Below are 22,659 nucleotides of genomic sequence, written 5' to 3'. Positions count from 1 at the left end.
CTCTTCTCGAACAAATCAATAAAGGATCTCTGATAAAGTAAACAAACCCAACATCTCGACGGCGCTGTTGTGTGTGTCAAACTCCGACACACAGAGAGCAGAGACAGAAGCCTTCAGAGAGCCATCTATATTTATATAGAGAGAGTATATGTAACAACCGTGGGATCATTTTACATAACTTTTGAAACTTTATGTACATTTTGATGCTCATAATACTTCTGTATGTTTTTACTTAAGTAAGATTTTTGCGTCCACATGAAGTTAATTCTCTTTGATTTGAACTAAAATTGAAAAAGCATATTTGCAATAGTTTGTTATTGAAGGTTTATTAGAGGGCGAGAGGATTTGGAAGAGCAGTTTCAACTCACACTCCATCCGTTAAGGGAATTCCTTTGAACGTGGGTTGGTGTTGTTGTGAGCGGAGGTGAAGAAGAAGCAGTTTCTGTCTGGTGTCCAGCGTCTGGAGAGTCTCACTCAAATCACAAGAGACTTTTATTGATTTTCTTTTTTAAACATTTTTGCCTTTCAACAGCTCCTCTCCTTCTCCGCCACGTTACGAGAGGATTGTCACGGAGTGCACTGGAGAGGAATTTAGAGATTGAAGCCCAAAGGCCATTTTGGGTGATAGGAGTTGGTTTGGTTGGAGTTAGTGATGTCACGGTGAAGATATTTTCCCAACGGTTAATAAACCTGTGATAACGCTGGTGTTACTGATTACACCGGACATTTCACAAGAAAAGATGACGGTCAATATATGCAGATTGCAGATATTCCTTTGATCTTTAACGTTGGATGGCTGTGTGTCTGGCCTCTCCGGTCCAGCTTTCGCTGCGGGGCCGCAGGTTTCCCACCGGTGCCGTTCCACCGCAGACTCCCATTTGATAAGATTTCACTTCAGGGACCTCCATCTGAAAATATTATATATACCAGAATTCTAGTTGTCAACTACAGTGGAGGAGATAACTGTGGATGAAGTGAAACCTATGATCAGAATAGTCACTCTTATGACTCCTTCTTCTGTCTGGGGACCCCCTGGAACTCCCTCAAGGACCATTGGGGGTCCCCGGACCCCTGGTTGAGAAACACTGCCTTATAGCATTGGGTTTGAATCAGAAGTATTGCCAAATAGGTGCTTTTGCTTTTGCTTTTTGATTTTGCCAAATCTTCCGCCATCCCATAACACTGAGCCCGCTACAACCTAAAAATCACAAGTTGCGTTAATGCGTTAAAAAAGTTTTAAGGCCACCAATTTCTTTAACGCATTAACGAAACTTGCGATTTTTAGGTTGTAGCGGGCTCAGTTTTAAAGCCAGAGACAAGATACTGGTATCATATGAAACTAAAAAAGCTAAAGAATCCATCGGTACCAACCATGACATACTAGCTTGTTGTGAAGGAGGTTAAATAAAGCTCCAAACTTACGCTACATTTTGGCGAGGAAAAACTGTAAGGTCCATTTCCAAAGGGGTCCCTTGACCTCTGACCTCCAGATATGTGAATTTAAATGGGTTCTATGGGTACCCACGAGTCTCCCCTTTACAGACATGCCCACTTTATGATAATCACATGCAGTTTGGGGCAAGTCATAGTCAAGTCAGCACACTGACACACTGACAGCTGTTGTTGCCTGTTGGGCTGCAGTTTGCCATGTTATGATGGGAGCATATTGTTTGATGCTAAATGCAGTACCTGTGAGGGTTTCTGGACAATATCTCTCATTGTTTTGTGTTGTTCATTGATTTCCAATAATAAATATATACATACATTTGCATAAAGCAGCATATTTGCCCACTCCCATGTTGATAAGAGGATTAAATACTTAATAAATCTCCCTTTAAGGTTCATTTTGAACAGATAAAAAATCAGCGATTAACTTGCGATTAACTATTGTAATTGATTGACAGCTCTAGTCCATACCAATCGAAAATGAGCCACTATAAACAGGCTCTCTTTATTTTGGTTGAGCTGAGTCTGAGAAAGTTTCCGCATGTTATGTTCTCTCGAAGCAAAACAGCTGTTCGCTCCGACTCCCACATGAAAGTAACGTAAAGTGCCGTCCAAATGACGTAAATATTGCTGTAACGCAGTTCGTCCGCTGGTTTTTCGATAGCACGATAGAAACGATATAGAAAAAATATAAACAATTTTTATATCGTTTGACGATAAATATCGTCATATGGTCCAGCTCTATCTGAAACAGACCCAAAATCAGACAGGAGACCTCGGGCTCAGAGCAATAACTTACTGATACTAATGTAAAACAGAGCTGTGACTGCTAATGCAAAGCGCTAATTCACCTTAACTTCTCGCGTTACAGTTCAGGTCTCACCCTTTAACCTTTTTATCCAGGCTCCACGTTCGCCTTTTGGCCTCGGCCCCCTCGATCTTACAGTATTATCGACACACCGACCCCCAGAGGAGCAGCCATTATCATTCTGCCCTGTGGTCCAACTCTGTCGTTGCTTCATCCCACTTCCAATATGGTTATGATTAATCACTCTACCAGTAATCGGAGTGCCCCTTCTTCCCCTCCATTCCCTCCCCTCTTCTTCCACGGGCTCCAGATGACTGTCTGATGTCGGGGCATAAGACAATGGGATCCAGATGCGTGATCGATGGAGGACGGACAATGTTCACGAGCGGCGAGGCATTGTGGTCTAGAGTTACAGACATACGGTCCCATCCGCCGGCCTGGCCCGCCTCGTGGCTGCGAGGGTGATTAATGGGACTTTACTGGCAGTGAGAGGGACCTGTTTCCGCTTTGACACAGATACAGAAAACTACGTACAGCACATGCACACTCCGAGTTGTTAATGCATGAATTCATTAGTGCACATATGCAGGCGCGGCGTAAACCCCACATGTGTGCTCCACTGTCAAAATGACGGGTTCCTGGAGGTCGTGGTGTCGGCAGAGATTGGATGTGAGGGAATATATGGGGGGGGGGGAGAATGCAGCCAGGACATGAGAACGATGGCATGGGTGTATATTTGTGGTTGTAACACCCACAAAGCGTCTTGTAAGTCACATGATCGGCAGGCAGCGAGATAGCGTCATGTAAATCATCATCTGGAAGAGATCACCGAAGCACACGTTCATGCTCAAACAATGCACTCACAAGACAAATCAATAACTGATAACGGCGTCAGGGCTGTCAGTTCTCCACTTCTTCTCCGTATACCATCGCTTCAGTCTCATCCCCTCACGTCTTGCGTTTCTCCCTCATCCTGGCTCATTTTTCTCCGTAAAAAAAAGCGCATCAGAGCCGAGCCCCGCCGTCTCTCCGGAGAGCCGGCCTGGCTGCTGTGCTGTACCGTATGGCATGGCTGCGGGGTCATGTGCTGAGCAGATGTGGTTTGAGTGGAATCTCTGGGTGGCTCCGCATGCTATCTGATGATACGTAGAGGATCTGATCTGATCTGATCGCAGCCGACTCCGGACCTTTGTTTTCCATTCGCAATGAATCTGTCTGATTCGTTTTGTAAGCGGTGTTTTTCTTTCACTCTCCACACAAACACATGTGGAAAAACATGCTCCGTTATGAGCAGCGTGTTGTTGAGATTGGAGATATACATCTAGTCTGATAGATGCTCCAAAACTCTACAGCACTTTCATGCAAAAGTGTATCTGCTCTCTGCAGCAGAGTACAAAGGTCGACCCGCTTCATAGGATCTTTTTAGCTTGATTTCATTTTTTTTTCATATTGTGTATGATTTAGGGCTGTCAAAGTTAACATGGTAATAATGCTCAGTTTTAAAGCTAGAGTAAAGATTCTGCTATCATAAAAACTAGAAAATCTAAGAAATCCATCAGTATCAACCATGTCATACTAGCTTGTCATGAAGGAGGTTAAATAACGCTCCAAACTTGCGCTAAATTTTGGAGAGGAAAAACGGTCATTGCCATTTTCAAAGGAGTCCCTTGACCTCTGACCTCCAGATCAGTGAATGTAAATGGGTTCTATGGGTACCCACGAGTCTCCCCTTTACAGACATGCCCACTTTATGATAATCACATGCAGTTTGGGGGCAAGTCATAATCAAGTCAGCACACTGACACACTGACAGCTGTTGTTGCCTGTTGGGCTGCAGTTTGCCATGTTATGATTTGAGCATATTGGTTTATGCAAAATAAAAAAATACACATTTGCATAAAGCCGCATATTTGTCCAATCCCATGTAGATAAGAGTATTAAATACTTGACAAATCTCCCTCTAAGGTACATTTTGAACAGATAAAAAAAATTGTGATTAATTTGTGATTAATCACGATTAAATATTTTACTCGATTGACGGCCCTAGTATGATTTCTTTACCACTCTGCTGCTGTTGTTATATTTCCACACCTTCAAAGTGCTGCAACACACTTTATTATATCCACACCTTTCCTTGTAATTAATGGGGGTTGGGGAAATAAAATCGATGCAGCATAGTATCGAGGCGATATTGTATCGATACACCCGGACGTTAAGTATCGATCTTTTAATATATAAACTATTAACCTCTTAACAATCTGACGGCCGCTATTCTGTTTTTTGGAGGTTGTAGCGGGCTCAGTCTTAAAGCTAGAGTGAAGATACCGATATCATATGAAATTAGAAAACCGAAGAAATCGATTGGTACCAACCACGTCATATTAGCTTATCAGGAAGAACGCTAAATAACGCTCTGAAGGTACGTTACATTTTGTCAAGGAAAAACTGGCAATGGCCATTTTAAAAGGGGTTCCTTGACCTCTGACCTCCAGATATGTAAATGTAAACTAAAAGGTCATAAATCGCAATATATGTAATCGCAATAATAATAATGTACTACAACCTTTCCCCATTATGTCTTTGAGGTGACGATGATTCATGAATCATCTGCATCGTGTCTTTTTTCCTGCAATAGTTTGTAACGTGTACGGGAGTCCAGATGGCGTTAACATTTCGACTTATTTTTGCTCCGTCTCTCCGTCACTAAGTCAGCCACACTGCCAAGGAAAACAGTTCACACACGCATGCACTCCGACACCGCACCGCAGCTTACCAAAGGTATCATCCCAAGTGTCAGGGATTAAAAACACAATAGCTTGAATCAACAAGGAAGTGACTGAAATCTCAGTGAGAGAGAGGCAGCCCGGTGCAGAGGTTTAACACCGTAAACCACAGACACTCCCCAAGGTGAGCTCACCACCACCAAGGTCTCTCTATCTCTATTATGAGGCTTCCTACATTATCTTTAGGAAGCATTTTCCTAAGCGTGGAGAGACTTTGTTGTGCAACAATACAGTGGCAGTCCTATACGGTCAAAGAAAGAATCAAGGTATTTACACATGTGCTGTTATTGTTGCAGATGTATGTTTGCCAGGGATCTGTTCCAGAAAGCAGACTTAACTAAACTTTATTAGAATCGTCATATCGTCACAGGTACAATATTCGGTTAACGAGGGTCGGTTATCGGTGAAGAACATTTTTCAAAATTAGCATCCCTACTACCAACGACTCACGTGAGCAAAAACTGACGTGACAAAATAAGGCAACTTTTAGTTTCACACGGGACACAAACAACGGTTTCCTGGTTGAAAGTCTTGTTTGTTTGACCCGTCCACCACAACCTCCACCATCCCTGAACGGACTCTCATGCTATTAATACGACGTCACTTGCTCCGATCGTCGAATAACGCCGTGGGTGGGTTTACATTGGAGTTAGTTGAAAGCCCTGTTCGTCACCTCCTGTTGCTAAAGGGTTCCTCCGTACGTTGGTTTCTGACCAAACGGCGGCATTTGACGAGTTGGGAGTGAGAACGGGTTGTTCAAACACACTGAAGTCTCTTTGTAAATGAGCTTTGGTTGCTAAAGTTAATGTTAATGCTAACAGGCCAGGTGACCTACTGTTACTGTACTCTCCAATCAGAAGCTAACTTCATGTAGCGCTCCTTCTTTGAGCGTTGTGTGTCTGTGACTGTGTGTGGCTCGGCTGAGTGTGTGTTTTGGCTTGTGTGCGGCCTCAGGCGGGGCAGTCGGGCGGGGGGGGCAGTATGTGTTTTGGGGTCACTCTGAGGGTCTCGGATGGAGTTACCACCCCTCTACAACACACACACACTCAAACGTACACATACAACAATACACACAAGAGACTGGACTTTTTACTGGTTCCAGTTCAATGTGATCACCACTCCGGTGCTTCTGGTATGAGTTTAATCTACTCTACTCTGACACCGCACCTCCATCACCGGCCCGACACCGTGATTGTGTGTGTGTGTGTGTGTGTGTGTGTGTGTGTGTGTGTGAATCTTGCCACCCAGGATGGAGACTATAGTCTAAAGAATCTGCCTCAGGCCAGTGTGTGTGTATGTGTGTGTGTGTGTGTGTGTTTATGGTCCTGGTCACAGCACCAGCTATCTCTCTCTCTTTGTGTTAACCCCCCTCATCCCCCACTATCCAGATGTGGAACCGCACTGGTGGAGGTGTGTGTGGGTGGGTCAGTGTTGTGATGTTTCTACGGTGTCTGTGTTAAGATGTGCGATTTTATCTGTGCAGTTGTGTATGACTGGTGGTGTGTGTGTGTGTGTGTGTGTGTGTGTGTGTGTGTGTTTTGGGGCTGCGGGGCAGCTTTAGGATGACTGATGGGTTGTGAGCGCCGCTGAGGGACACCTGAGACAGCAGGCGGATCAGATGGACATCACTCCATCAGTAAAGTGTCAGTAAGTGTCTCACACGCACACACACGCACGCACGCACACACACATGCACACACACACACCTATCAGGGAGAAGAACAGGAAGCAATGAGATGAGACGAGACGGCGAGCGAGAGGAGAGCGAGGAGGTTGGATGTGCTTGTCAAGTAGGAATGTGTGTGTTGGGCAGGTGAAAAATGAGGAAGCTGTTTTGTAGACAGAGCGAGTGTAATTAGTACCACACACACACACACACACACACTCACACATACACCTTCTGAGAGGGCCGTGCAGATGTTTGGCAGTCATGAGTTTGAGTGCTAATCAATGAAGAAGTTTTTCATGCATTAGTTTGGAGTTGGCGACAGCATCTTAGGACATTATGTAAGTAACGTACTTGAGTTCAAGTTTGCAGTATTTGTAGTAAACTAGAGTATAGAGAGGAGAAGCCCCGCCCCTTCCGGTGGACCACCACGGGACCTTAATGCAGAAAAAATATTAATAAAACGGTATCAATCATGAATCACTCATATGATGTTTGTCAATTTAAAACATAATTTTGCAAATCCAGAAAATCGCAGTTTGTCATAAAACTGTTGAAGTGTCAGTCTGTGAAAATACGTCATTAGAAAGACGATACACCCAAAAGTCACGTTAGTGACGTCTCTCTGTGAAGCTACGACGTCTGTGTGTTTCCTACTGGGATGAACTCACACCAGCAACACGTCTGACTCCTTCTTTCTCTTCCCAGCTGATAAAAAGACCAGGAGTCGCTGGATAAAACACATCAGGTCAGATAACGGTTCATCTGTGCGTGGAACATAGCTAAGTTAGTTATGTTTTAAATTGACAAACATCATGTGTGTGATTCATGGCGTAATTCAAACGGGATCAAATAAAATATTTGTCTCTCATCGTTGACTACTGCTAATATTATGGAGTTATTTCAGCATCCTTTTGATCTGTTTATTGCTATTAAATCACAATCTGTTTATTTTGGGTTCATACGGCAGTAGCGACGTGTGGCTTGCTAGACACTGTCAGTCAGGAAATTAAATTAGCACCTGCCACCTGCCAAATGCCGGGTCAATATTGGCGGTGGCAGGTTCAAATTCCAGGTCACCTGCCAACATGAAAGATATTAAGAAATATTATTTTTAAAAAGCAATTCCTAAGTTAAAAATAGTCGGGGATTAAGGTTACATGATATATTACATATTTCTACTGTCTGGAACCACTGACTCACCGTTTACAGTGTAGATCTTCAGAAGTGGCAGACAAAACAAAACTGAGTGGTCAGTAGAAATGTTCACTGATCTGCCACATTGGCAAGTGATGAAAAAAATAAATAAAAAAACATGCATTTTGACCCTGCAGTCGGTGCAATAGCATTGTATATGAATACAGCTCGCCGCCGGGTGATGTTATGAACCCAGACACGACGGCGTTTGGTTTTCTTCCACAACATGTACAAATCCGTAACAGTAGTTATTTCTTCCATGGCTGATGACAGAAATGGTGGAGAGAAAAGTTGTTGTTCATTCTCCTCTCCAGTGCATCTAGCACAAATGAACACAAATGATACCAGCAGTCCAACTCACACAAGCAAAGCGAGTAAGGATGCTAATTTTAGCTTTTTTTAACCGATAACCGACCCTCGTTAACAGATTATTAACCGTTAACCGACGACATTAGTGCATTGCATGCAGCGGTGCGCAAGCTGCAGTGTAGGAGCAAAACAGACAACTGAGTCCCCAGTTCACCCGTCCGGGAGTGTTAGTGTAGCAGCCACGGGGCTGCGTGTAGTGTCGCGGACATGCAGCTGCTTTCCCACGAACTTCACCGCATTATTTAGTTTAGTTTAGCAGGTTGTCAGCTGAGTGTCTGCCCGGCGTAACAATAGCTAGTGTCCGACAAACCGTGTGTGTGTGGCGGCAGTGAGTGTGGGGTTGTCTCTGGCGTTATAGCTATGAACATAGCTGTAGCAGACATTGTATGTACAGTTTATTTGTTGGTGAATAAATGCTACAACTCCTCAAGACCCGAGCCAACTTCCTGTATCTGCAACACCGGCTCAGACTCTCTTGAGGTGGACCAGCTTTTCTCCTTTAAGTGACAAGCCGTTCCTCTGAGTTCTGCTCAGCTTTTTAATCATTTTTTATATTTCTTTTAACCGTTTAATCGATAGCATTAATCGGTTAAAATGCTTAAAGGTCACCTATTATGCAAAATGCACTTTTCCATGTCTTTTAAACATCAATATCTGTCCCCAGTGTGTCTACAGGCCACCATAGTATCATAAAAGACCATCCTCTCTCTTTTTCTCCTGCTCCGTTTGTCCGGAAATGGGTGCAGAAAAAAAATTCGCTTTTTTCCTTGTATTCTGACGTCATTAGGGAATGCAAGCCACGTGAGGGTTTCCTGGTCGAACCAGAGAGAACCTTCAGTAGCTGACCCCGCCCCACAGCGCGTCACTGTCTCTCCTCCTCAACCGAACTTGAGCAAAGTAGCTCCTACTGTTAGTCTGCAAGAACCAGCAGAACAGTCTTCATGTACTCCCATCATCTAAATATAACATGTTCTTTCACAAAGGCTTTATGTAATTACACTGTTTAAACAGATGATATTTATATATTATATATATTTGATGTCATGCATGTAGCAGAGTACAGGTAGTAAATAGTGACTTGTAAGCAACACAACACATTTCTGTTTCACAGTCAAACTTTATTTGAGTTGACAGATGACAATATTAATTATTCACAGCATTTGTAATCATCTCACCTGTTAGTTAGTTATGTTAACATGGTACAGGAGAAAGTCTTCAGCTCTGGTAAACTATGGTAAGCTAAGCTCCGGTGGTCTGTAGTCATGGTAACACAGAGACAGCTACTACTGTAAATAATATACCATTACTCTGATCTTCCATACATTTATCTTTTAGCAGAAATAATGAACTGACTACTGTTTCACATCTTCTATTTTCCACCCTGATGGTCGCTGTGTTTACACACCGTGTCATAGCGGTAGCATGTAGCTAACCCGTTAGCATGTAGCTACATGCTACCGGGTTAGCTCTGTATCTCCATGTAAACAGAGCCATCTGCTCTCAGCTGTCTGCTCTCAGCTGTCTGCTCTCAGCTGTCTGCTCTCCTCTGGGATGATTCTGTCGGTCATTTCTCACAGATGGATCTGTAAAGACAGACGTAAAACAGAGTGTATGTTTACGGTTTACAGAGTTGATGCATGAGGTAAACACTGAGCTAACTAACAGAGATATAAATAGTATTATTTACCTGAGAGAAACCGTCAGGAAAACCTGGAATCTGGACCGCAGATGTTCATCATGTGTCGCCGATTTCTGATCAGATTCCTCCGGTAACGTGCGCTGGGTGAAGTTTCTGGTTTATAAACTTTAAAGTGGTTTATAAGCTCTATTCTAGCTCCTCTCTCTCCCTGCTCTCAGGCCGCGAGGGGGGCGGGGAGGGTGACGCTGTGTTGTTGAGGACGTTTGATTGACAGAAAACGCTGACCAATCAGAGCAGAGTGGGAGGAGACAGAGGCTACAGACACAGAAATCAGCACTTTTGGAAATGGGCTGAAACAGAGGTTATAGAGACATGCTGGAATGCATGATCTGATTGTTTTTTTGAAAAAAAAACTTCAGAGACATGGTTTGGAGGTGTCTGAGACCTATAATAACTAGTTTAAATGGAGTATAATATGTGACCTTTAATGTCAGTTATTTATTAACATCCCTAAAAGCGGGGCAAAAATTCACTTCGCTCCTGGTCCGAACAAAGCATCAAACAATGAGGCAAAAGACACTAAAATGCTCGGTAGAGCTGAGACACGGACTCTGTGGTTCATCACTACAGGCAACCACTTTTACAACGTCATCATTTGTCCAACTGTTAATCGAAACTATTGATTGTAAAGTTTAAGTAATGCATCTGAATACTCGTTCCACCACCGCTTATTCCTGACAGTATGAGGTTGTGTGCTGTGTTGTGTGTGTGTGTGTGTTTGGTTTGTGTTGCACTGTGGGATAGCGATAACAATCCCCAGGCATAAAAATGTCAGACAGACTGAATCAGAGCGGGAGAAAGAGGAGGATGAAGGGTTACAAATTCTCTACAAATTGGCTCCCGTTCAGGACACAGAAGCCCGCTGATGACAGACGTTCAGCCTCGCGGGCCGGGCGGGTAGAGAGGCCGACATTTAATGCCGCTTTCTCCACACCTTTACCTGAGCCTCTTCTTCTCAGCTTTCAGTGTTTCTCCCTTTTGTTTGCTCGCTGCTGCTGCTGCTGCTGCTCCGTCATACTCATAAACACATTCCTGTTGTCAGGTTTGCTGCAGCTCTTTCTCTCCCACCACCTCGCTGTGCGTCCCGGCCCGGTCGCGGTGATACCGCAGTGACACAGGCCCATTCACAGGCGGACATCTGACACTGAGCCGCTGCTCTCACACACGGATTAACACTGGCATTCCTCCATCCATCCCTCCATCCCTCACATATGATTCCTCCCTCCTCCTTCACCCCATTTCCTACCTTTCTTACCTTCTTTTTTTCTTGCCAAATTTCCGTCTTTTGTCCTTTCTTTTGCTGTTCTTCTTCTTCTCTTCCTTAATTCCTTGTTGTTTCCCGTGACCTTTTCTTACTGCCTCCTTCCTTATCATTTCTTCCCTCACCTCCTTCTCTCTTCATTCACATTCACTTTCTTTACATTTATTGTTTCTTGTTCTACCTTTTCTTCATTCATTACACCCTCCCATGTGTAATCCCTCATTCCCTTCCCAATTCATCTCCTTCCTTCCTTCCTTCCCTCTACCCTTTCCTCCTTCCTTCCTTTGTCCTTCCCCTGCCTTTATCAGTCTCCTTGTCTCTTCCTTTTCTTATTCCCTGGCTTTCCAATTCATTTTCCCTTAATCTTCTCTCCTTTCTCCCATTCCTTGTCTCCTTCCCATGGCCGGATTAACCTCCTAGGCGACCCAGGGCAATAATTTGTTAATTGATAATTATTTTAAAACAAAAATGTCCCCCCAAAAGAAAATCCCTGGTACCGGCTTCTCAATATGTTAATATTTGCTAGTTTCCCTACTTTTATGTGAACTCAACATCGACATGGTCAGACAGAGAACGTTCACCACTATTTGTGATTATGTTAACGTGGGCCTGAGCTAGTTAGCCTGTTGGTTAGGTAGCATTAACAGTCTTGTTAAGCTAAGGCTTAAAAGCTAAATAAGTTGAATTACTGTGTCGTCTGTGTTCATTTACAGCAGCAGCCTCTTGTTGGTTGATTCAGAATAATCTCGGCATTGTTGTTGCTCTAGATAACGGGGGCTAACTCTCGCTAGCTCAAGAAAGAGAGGGGACACGTCATTGGCTGAAAGGTGACAACACTACTGTCATTAATTTGCGATTAGTACATTTTTATTAATTCAAAATGTACCTTAAAGAGATTGTCAAGTATTTAATCCTCTTATCAACATGGGAGTGGACAAATATGCTGCTTTATGCAAATGTATGTTTATATTTATTATTGTAAATCAATTATCAACACAAAACAATGACAGATATTGTCCAGAAACCCTCACAGGTACTGCATTTAGCATAAAACAATATGCTGAAGGATGAATCACGATTCATATTTTAGTTGATTGACAGCCCTAGTGTTTAATCCTCAAGGTTTTTGCTCTCCTGCATCCTCATTACCAATAATTTCCTTCCTTCCTTCTTTCCATCCTAGTCTTTCTCTCATATCCCTTTATCTTTGTCTTTATTCTGCCCTTCCCTCCATCAGTTGCTTCCTTCCTTTTGCCTCCCTCCTTTCCATCTTCCTCTCCCTTTCATACCTTAGCCCTCCCTCCTTTCCTCCAATCACTTCCTTTCTGAACCCTTCCTTACTCCCTTCCTTGCTCCTTTGCTAAACAATCTTGTTTTATTTCCTACGACCTCCCTCTTTCCTTTCCTACCTCACTCTACTACCTTGTTCCCTTCCTTCCATCCTTATTCCCTCCTCTGTCGCTACACTCGCTCGCTCCCACCGTTCTCCTTGTGTGCTCTACATGTTATGATGGAAATGAGTCGGTTTACGAGGAGAGTTAAGTTTCATAACCCACCATATCCCTGACCCTGGTCATATTAACTACAACAGCCCCGCTGGACTTTTTCTACACACACACACACGCACACACGCAAGCATACACACACTCTAGCGGGTCCAATAAGAGAGGGAAGTGTGCTTGGATGCAGCTCAACAGCAAACCCACCTTAAGCCTTCCCCTGTGAGTCCCATAACAAGTTATATCTCTGGCCATTTGGAAAATCATTACACCAATTCACACATCCGCTTTTCCCATCTGCACGCAAATGTCTTGGCTGGAGTCGTTGAGTGAAATGAGTGTGTGAACTAAAATGTATTTACACGTACAGAAATCTTCCCTTCCCTTCTCTCAGCTTTCATTTCTGTACACTTGGATGGATGTTGGAATGAGCAGAGAATCATGTTCCCCTCAGGATGAAATATGACTCTAAGTTATTCTCTGATTTGTCATTCAGAATTTCTATCTGTCCAATATTCACCTATCTCCCGATTCCATACTATCATGATACTTGGCTCCCGATTCAATATATATTGTGAATTTTGTTAACTTTTTTAACACTAGACCATGGGAAAAGTTGAATCATACACTTCTAGGGACTTTTACTTCGGAAAATATCTAAATGAATCCAGTGAAAATGTTTGATTTTCAGCATGTATGTAGTCAGAGATGTCCTGAAGTCAAATATATCAGTCATTGTCAGACATTATCTTTTTTTCCAGCAACCCAAAAATGAAAGAATAAAGATATTTCCCTCACAGATTAGAGGTATTTTCTTTTTAATTTATAAGGAACATGTAATGTTTTATACTTGTGGTGAATATAATCCATCAATCTTATTTCTATAGATGTATTTAGTATATACAGTTCCCTTTGTTAACACCTTATTTTGAAAACCGGATGTAGACACACATGTCTACTTCCTCTAACTTCTCCAAGGTGGTCTCTAGCTCTCCCGTCAGCTCCGTTCTCTTTATCCATCCATGGTCAGCTCCATCGGGGCCGTTTCAATGCAGAGAACATAAATGTCAGTATATGGGTGCTCTACAGTTGTAGCGTCGGGCCATTTGACCTCAGAGACGAGAGCGACGGCCGGCTCGACCGCAACGTTATCGCGATACGATAACGCTTTCTGTCCGTGACAGAGTTAGCGTGCAGCTTTAGCCGTGATGTCTAGCTCTGCTTTTCCTGTCAATGTGTGAAACCCAAAGTGTTTCCATCCTTTACTGGATGACCCTCCTACGGCGTTTTCTGCTTTGTCGTTTCGGCTCGCTGAGGTTTGTTTTGGTTGACGGATACGTAACGGATATGACGTCACGTTACTCAGACTACAATAGTAAAAGCGGTAACTTCCATCTACCTCCTCATAGACTCAGATGAAGCAAATATATCGATTCCGGCATTAAAAAAATTAGTTTTTAAACAACACCAACATCTTATCACCAGACTTATCCTGTAAGATAGATGAAGTTATACATCGTGACAGGTGAAGTCACAGTGGGAACAAGGTGGTATTATGGAAATTTAACAACTCAGAGAGCTGTCAGGAACTGGAAGTGGGTAAGTGGGAGCACACCTGACAGATGGAGCTACTGGAAATGAAGGAATATGACTGAGGACGGTCCCTCTCAGTCTCATCACCTCTCTGTGTGTGTCTGTCAGCACCGAGCCTCCCGCTGTGATCTTATCTCTCAATTACTGCACCCAGCACATTCCTGTTAACCACACACATGCATGCATGCTCACACGCACCTGCGCGTTAAATGCAAAACATCTCAGTACGAAGCACCGGGTCTCATAACATTACTCTCAGTCCCGACTTTAATGACCTCTCATTTTTCATGCTGAAATAACATTTTAAAAATCACACGAGCGCCGATAAACTTTGCAGCCAGAACAACTTTGTCCGACGATGAGAAATCTCTTTTGCCGAGTTCCATATTTCATACATTTAAATCATTTAAAACCGTTAGGACACACACACACACACCCGTCACGTTCACACACTCGTTTCTCACACCGCAGAGCTCCTCGTTCGCTGAGCTCTCGAGAACAAATGAATTTCAAACACTCATAAAGAGTTTTGAAATTCTTACTCGCTGACTCATGTTAGTCTAAGAAATGTCACAGAGCATGAGGTCCACACGCACACACACGGACCTCAGAAACACATGTGCGCACCCAGGGGCCATTTTGACGAGTGAGAGCCCTCCAAACTGTAATAACACTCAGCTACTCCCTATGAATCATTAGAATATCCAGAAACAGACAGTGTGTGTGTGTGTGTGTGTGTGTGTGTGTGTGTGTGTGTGTGTGTGTGTGTGTGTGTGTGTGTGTGTGTGTGTGTGTGTGTGTGCATGCCACACAGCGAGTATCAATCATAAAAAGGGGTTGACAGGGATTTCGTGGGAATTGCAAAAGCAGGGTGGACACCTTTCACTGAAGTGAAACTAACCAACATGAATTAATAAAACGAAGACTCAGACACGCAAACAGCTGATCTGATCTGATCTGATCTGATCTGATCTGATCTGATCTGATCTGATCTGAGCTGATCTGAGCTTGTGCAGTATTATTATTATTATTATGGTAATAGGTACTCTGTATTGCTACCTGTGATGGATTAGTCCCAAATGATCCATACCAGCAACAGTTCCTACAGAGTTAAAGGGGGAATACCTCACGATAGTGTTGCATGGTGTACTGATACTAGAAAGATATCGCAATACCGTGCTGTTATAAACGGCACGATAACCCGTTTTATTAGTAAGAATGATAGTGTTTTACTACGAGTCGTGAACTGTGTTGATAATAACACGTTAACGCAAACGCAACTTTAGAATTTTAGGTTGTAGCGGGTTCAGTTTTAAAGCTAGAGTGAAGATTCTCATAGTTTCAGGCTTCATATGAAACTAGGAAACCTAATGAATCCATCGGTACCAACCATGTCATACTAGCTTGTAGCCTCTAGCAAAGGAGGAATGTAAATGGGTTCTATGGGTACCCACGAGTCTCCCCTTTACAGACATGCCCACTTTATGATAATCACATGCAGTTTGGGGCAAGTCATAGTCAAGTCAGCACACTGACACACTGACAGCTGTTGTTGCCTGTTAGGCTGCAGTTTAAATGCAGTACCTGTGAGGGGTTCTGGACAATATCTGTCTCTGTTTTGTGTTGTTAATTGATTTCCAATAATAAATATATACATACATTTGCATAAGGCAGCATATTTGTACTCCCAGATCCCCGTGCTTTGGTTTTGAAATCCTCCCTATTTTGTTAAGTTTTATGGTTGTAAGTATGAACTAGATACAACTGATAATATCTGCCGGCGTCAGCTGCCGTTTCAAATTGCAAAATTGACACTCTTACAATCCCTCCCATACAAATAGATATCTTTTCTCTCTGTTCTTTGCCTCATTTTTTACCTCGCTATTCTCCTCTCTATCTTTCCTCTCCTCATGCCAACAGACACACACACAATCGGCCTCGTGGTTTTACATGAGAAAATGTCTCTCTCTCCATTTCTGACCCCCGTGCCCCAAACAAATCCTGAATTAATTAAAAAGGGAAATCCCAATGGTCCTCAGGCAGAGACACACACACTCTCTCTTTCTTTCTCTCTCTCTCACACACACTCACACACACACACGCAAACACACACACACACACACACACAGATTGAGTGTCTCTCACCCTCATGCAGTGGTTGGGGATTAGTGGTGCTTGTTCAATGATGGGAGTGTTTGCAGGTTGACAGAGAGTGACGGAGCTCAAGCAGCCTCGGTTCAAACATTACCAAGCACTTTGCTTTTTTTTGGGACATTTGCCGTCTATAGAGTCGCTTTGTCCAGTGTGCGTGCACTCTGTCATACAATTTGATGAATAAATGTAAGTGATTAGAGTTCAGGGCTTCTTCATACAGCATTTATGACTTTTACATCAATCAGTGGACTCGGTAAAGTCGGAGGGTGGGAGTTTTTTTCTGTATGAAAAGAGAACAAACTAAAACTCAATAAGTTTACTAACATCGAATTCACACCAGAGCAGCGACGAGCTGCCGTGCAATGTCTATAAAAAGCTGCAGCGGCCTCTTCCGAGCTCAGCAAGCTGCCGCCATTTGATTCTGCGGGGAAGTGCGGACAAAAAAAAGTAGGGAAAAGTTTAACTTTTAGTGGCAAAGTGCGGCCAGAGAGGACCCGCAGCCAATCAGTAAACAGATCATCAATGTCGCCGCCACAGTGGGGAGGTCAGGACTGTTCGTACTCTCATGACACATTTTCCTTTAAGAATGTTTTACATCATCAACATTACAGTTAAAGTAGCGTTTGTTATTGTTTGCTAATCCTCAACCAAAGCTAATGTTATCTTATAAATCTTTGTGTCTAACATAATATTGTGTTTAAAACTACAAATTTACGAAATACGTCAAATATCACAAACAATAAATCTGATGTCATGCCTTGGGTTTTGGAGATGATTGGAGGTGATTCCCACCCCCATGACCAACCCTTTCATATTTATGATCAGTAGAGCGGTGCTTACGTTCCTGACCTGTCCACTCATAAAGTTAATGGTTGGTGTAATTACTGTATATCTGTAAGGAGAGTCTGCGCCGGCCTATCGCTCCTCAAACCTTCATGGAAATGAGTGTTTAACGTCGGAGCTGAATTAGGAAAATGTGCCCTCGTGTCTGCTCTGTTTTCAGGGAACTCATTATGAACTGATTTAGATGGTGAAGGATGTTGTGGCCGACTGAGTAAAGGTCCGCCTCTGCTTTGTTTAGTCAAGATTAAAATAGGCTCGGCCTGTGATCCTGTTGCTTTCAGATTGGACTATTTCCTTCAGGAGCAATCATGTGGATTAATGTACTTTGCTCCGTCTATAATGGGATTGTGGCTCTGTTTTGATTACATGCACACATTCATCTTTCCTTTTACAACAAATCTGACTATTTTGATCTTTTCTTTTGTAGGTTGGGCTGCAACTTTTGTCTTTGAATTCCTATTTTTAATGTTACAGAATTCTAATGTGTTAATGTGCTAAGAAACACTAACTAGGTATCATTAATCAACAATAAGTAACTAATTACATTTGACAGCTCAACAATCAGAGCGGCTGGTCCCCCCATTGTTGTCGAGATGTTTCATATGAAAGTTACAGGGAAGCTTTGAGAGGCTGTAATCAACTTCTCATCTTGTCTCGCCGTTTTGAAGTTGCCAGGCCAGAGTTACGTTCAGTAAACAAAATCACATCTGTAGGAAATCAGGGAAGTGTAGAAATGTAATTGGTCGTTGACGGCCGGTGATTAGGAAAACTTTGCTCATCTGACGGGCTCGTTGACGGACCACGCTGTCTGACTTTCAGCTCTGTTATGAATGGACCTCTGGTGGCTTGATGATGACGCTGCTCAGAGCGGGAACATGGCGTTAATCTATGTGGGAATCCTCTGGTATGTGAAACACACAACTGCTTTAAGTTGAAACAAAGCAGGCTTTAGACATGCCGAGTAAGCGGTCTAAACTCTGAACCCATGAAATCCATTTTAAAATTGAATTTAGCTGAATGGATAATTACAATCCAATGATATAACACAGTGTATGTATGTCACTATATAACACTCAAATAGGGCATATCAGGCATTATGATTTTTTTTTTCTTTTGATACTTAAGTACACTTGTGTTCTTTAACTTAAATTTACTGTGAGGAACATTTAACTGCATGTTCATGCAAGTTCACCAGAAACTCAGATATCGGTATCAGGATTGAAAAAGTCGGATCGCTGCATCTCTAATTAAAATGGCATTACATTTGGTGATGAGCGTATTATGACTTGTTCAGGACTCAAAACTCAAAGTTTAGGACTCGGGATTTGAGTGCAAAGACTTGGGACTAACTTGTGACTTGGTCCCACCTCTGTCATTCTGTCATAACATATCATATCAAAAGTTAGCTGCCAACAAATAGAGCTCAGGTGAATGGAAGTATGATTGTGAGCGTGTGGCATCAGTATGTGAGAAGCAGAGGAAGCACTGCCAGTGCATATATCTTCACCCAGAATAAAAGACAGGCTGATACTGGGCTGATACTGGGCTGATATTGGGCAGATACTGGGCTGATACTGGGCAGATATTGGGCTGATATTGGGTGATACTGGGCTAATATTGGGCTGATATTGGGCTGATATTGGGTGATACTGGGCTAATATTGGGCTGATATTGGGCTGATATTGGGTGATACTGGGTTGATATTGGGCTGATATTGGGCTGATATTGGGCAGATATTGGGCAGATACTGGGCTGATACTGGGCAGATATTGGGCTGATATTGGGTGATACTGGGCTAATATTGGGCTGATATTGGGCTGATATTGGGTGATACTGGGCTAATATTGGGCTGATATTGGGCTGATATTGGGCTGATATTGGGTGATACTGGGCTAATATTGGGCTGATATTGGGCTGATATTGGGCAGATACTGGGCTGATACTGGGCTGATACTGGGCTGATACTGGGCTCATACTGAGCTGATACTGGGCTGATACTGGGCTGATATTGGGCTGAGATTGGGCTGATACTGGGCTCATACTGGGCTGATATTGGGCTGATATTGGGCTGATATTGGGCTGATACTGGGCTGATACTGGGCTGATATTGGGCTGATACTGGGCTGATACTGGACTGTGTGTGAGAGGGTAAGACACAGTAATAAAGACAGAAGGAGAAAGAGAAAGTAAGACAAAGGGAGAGTCTGAACACACGCTTGTAATCCATCATCTACAACTGTTCAGCTTCCATTACAGAGTCAACAGGCTGCTTCTGCAGAAAACCCACTCACAGGTGGCCGTTTCCCCATTCTGACCCAACTGATTTACTGGATGTGAAAGTGTGTGTAAGTGCCGGTACGCAGGCTACGGTATCTGTGTGAAAGTGTGTGCATCAGTGAGTGTGTAAGTGCTTCTCTTCCAACCAATCCGGGAGGTCATTTACTCCAATAACAGACCTGACGACGCTCCAAAACCGTGATTAAAAAAACATTTCTACTCTGAGAATGTGTGCGTGTATTCTTGTTTTCTGAATACACCTAAAAGCAGAGTCTCATTCGGGTTCCCTCTGCAGGACAGCGTGTTTGCACTAACACTGATATTCCTGATTTAAAAATGGTGAAATGGTTGGAAGCGTGTCTTTGCAACCCCGACCGAGCAATTCCCCTCCACTGATCCGCGATCACTGAGGCGTATCGTGGTGTTGATGTTGGACCGGAGTCTACGAGTGTGTGTGAGTCTAGTCTGGAGTGTGTATTTCTGGCTATTGTTAAATGCTTTATCTCTACTCAACATACCAAATGGCTAAAAACTTTCGGCAGAAAAATAAATAATGAATGATTCAGCGCTGCTGTAATGACTTTCCAATGATGCTCCAGTGACCTGATTTGGTCTAGTTTCCATAATTTAGTCTAGTTTCCACTAGAGTTGAGTAACAGCTGAAAACCATCATTCTAAGGTGATGATGTACAGAACAGGCTCATTTATGAGGGTAAAAGAAGGCGACTGGTGATTCTGACTGACACGTTGACAGTTGGAGGAGTGAAAAGTTGTAGGGTGATAAGTCTTTTCATTTACTCTTAAAAGTTAAATATTTAGAAGTTTTCTGACGTGATACCACTTTTCTCATCTTTGATTTAGCCGTGCTAAAACACTGCCAACAAAGCTTGAAAAAGTTACGATACAGCTTGATGGTATTAAAAAGGAAGACATTTTTACCAGGGCTGTCACAGTTAACGCTCCAAACTTAGGCTATATTTTGGCGAGAAAAAACTGGCATGGCCATTTTCAAAGGGGTCCCTTGACCTCTGACCTCCAGATATGTGAATGTAAATGGGCTCTATGGGTACCCACGAGTCTCCCCTTTACAGACATGCCCACTTTATGATAATCACATGCAGTTTGGGGGAAGTCATAGTCAAGTCAGCACACTGACACACTGACAGCTGTTGTTGCCTGTTGGGCTGCAGTTTGACATGTTATGTATGTGTTGTCCTCAGAATATCTATTAAATCACTTTTATTTTGAAAAGGGTGCTGTTCTTCTGATAAAACTGAGCTAAAAGTGTGTGTGTGCGTGAAAGTGTCAGAATCAACGAGTCATCAGCATTTTCTCATTTGTGCTAACACCAAGGTATCACAGCTTATCTAACAACGACACACTGACATTTGAGAGTTACACATGTTGAATGTGAAAGCAAACTCTGAGCAGCATCAGATAACGAAACATGTCCAACAAAGAATAAAATGTTTCTGTGGAACATGAAGCCACTCAGTCCGGGACATAAATCATTAGAGTTAATGTCTGAGTGTCTGTTAAACCGACAGCTTCAGGGCCCCAAAATGACTCAGTGATACAAAACAAACAAGTGTCAGAGCCTGACGAGTCCCATCTCTGCAATCACACACACATCATGTGCATTGTTTATGTGTGCATGCATGAAGCCAAGCGCACAAACATACAAAACTCAAACCACAGACAAACAAACACATAACCCAGCTGTCTGCAACATGTGGCTCTTTAGCTCCTCTCCAGTGGCTCCCTGTGGAGTTTTAAAACTGGAAATGAATAACTGTTTATTGTTTACATTTTAATTTTTATGTATCATCGTTGTAGGTCTATGGTACGACGGTACGACGCAGTATTAGGGCCACATTGAGGAAAAACATTAATCTGAGATTTCAAGAAAAAAGTTATAATATTACGTTAATAAAGTCATAATATTATAAAGTAGTAATTTTTACGTGTTATTTTCTTTTTTTCTTGTTAAGTTATGAATTTATTCTCGTAATATTACGACTTTTTTTCCCATCAATGTGGCCCTAATACTCCGTAGTACATTTGCACTTTGGCCCTCACTGCATTAGACTTATATACTATACACTTAGACTATAAACTGTGTAACCTTCATCACAATGCTCAAATGTTTTGCGGCTCCAGACAGATTTTTTATTTTTGCCTAAAATGGCTCTTTGATAGTAAAGGTTGCTGACCCCTGCGCTAACCAAACACATCCCAACCTTACACAACACCATGCCGACACATTAGCCTGAACACCCACGCTCACTCACACGTACACGACATCATGCACAGATACATGCACACAAACCACACCTCGGCATGCACAACAGACAGTGAAGGGATCCAGCTGTGCAGTGAAGGACAGAACAGGGGAGGAGACACGACACAGCTGGAGCTCTGACCGAGGTAATGTGTTACCACAATGCAAGGCTGCAGCGCTCCCAGCAGAGAGGGGAGTGAGAAGGGTGTGTGTGTGTCCGTGTCACGGTTTCTGTATTAATCAAGTTGTTGGAAAATAAATATACTCTCACAGTCACACTGTGGGAAAAAAACAAAACTGGACCCACCGAGTTATACCATTCAATGTCAGGGTTTGGCTCAGGTGAGGGTGAGATTTTAGAGTTTGGTTTGATTCTGATTCATGGGACTGTTTTCAGGATCTTACTCCTCTGAAATGCAATATGACAGGATGGCTGTTTGAGTCCCGTGTGAAACCAAAAGCCTGCGTTGATTTCTTTTAAGTTACGTGCGTAACGTAGGCTGCTTAACTGAAGTTTAGGGCTGTCAATCGATTCAAATATCACATGATCGTCCATAGTTAATCACAATTAATCACACGTTTTATTATCTGTTCAAAATGTACCTTAAAGGGAGATTTATCAAGTATTTAACACTCCTATTAACATGGGAGTGGGTAAATCTGCTTGCTTTATGTAAATGTATCTATTATATTTATTATTGTAAATCAATTAACAACACAAAACGATTAACAACTGAAACTCTGATAAAAGGCAATGTGATATATTTTTAGGAATAATAATTA

General features: G+C 42.8%; 1 protein-coding gene and 1 long non-coding RNA gene across 3 annotated transcripts in view; both read right to left on the bottom strand.

Annotated features, from left to right (window-relative positions):
- wnt4 (wingless-type MMTV integration site family, member 4) overlaps window positions 1–22,659 on the bottom strand; it is an 86,411-nt gene that overhangs the window by 48,849 nt on the left and 14,903 nt on the right. The gene's annotated exons all lie outside the window — the stretch shown is intronic.
- On the bottom strand, window positions 9,525–10,376 carry LOC141776982 (uncharacterized). The gene is made up of 3 exons (XR_012595824.1): window positions 9,957–10,376; window positions 9,756–9,852; window positions 9,525–9,697 (listed from the first exon to the last, which is right to left on the bottom strand). It is a non-coding gene; the product is annotated as an uncharacterized LOC141776982 (long non-coding RNA).

Source organism: Sebastes fasciatus, chromosome 1 (assembly GCF_043250625.1).
Source record: "Sebastes fasciatus isolate fSebFas1 chromosome 1, fSebFas1.pri, whole genome shotgun sequence".
NCBI classification, from domain to species: domain Eukaryota; kingdom Metazoa; phylum Chordata; class Actinopteri; order Perciformes; family Sebastidae; genus Sebastes; species Sebastes fasciatus.
Note: the sequence above shows the minus strand (reverse complement) of the source record. Positions and strands in the feature narration are given on the sequence as shown.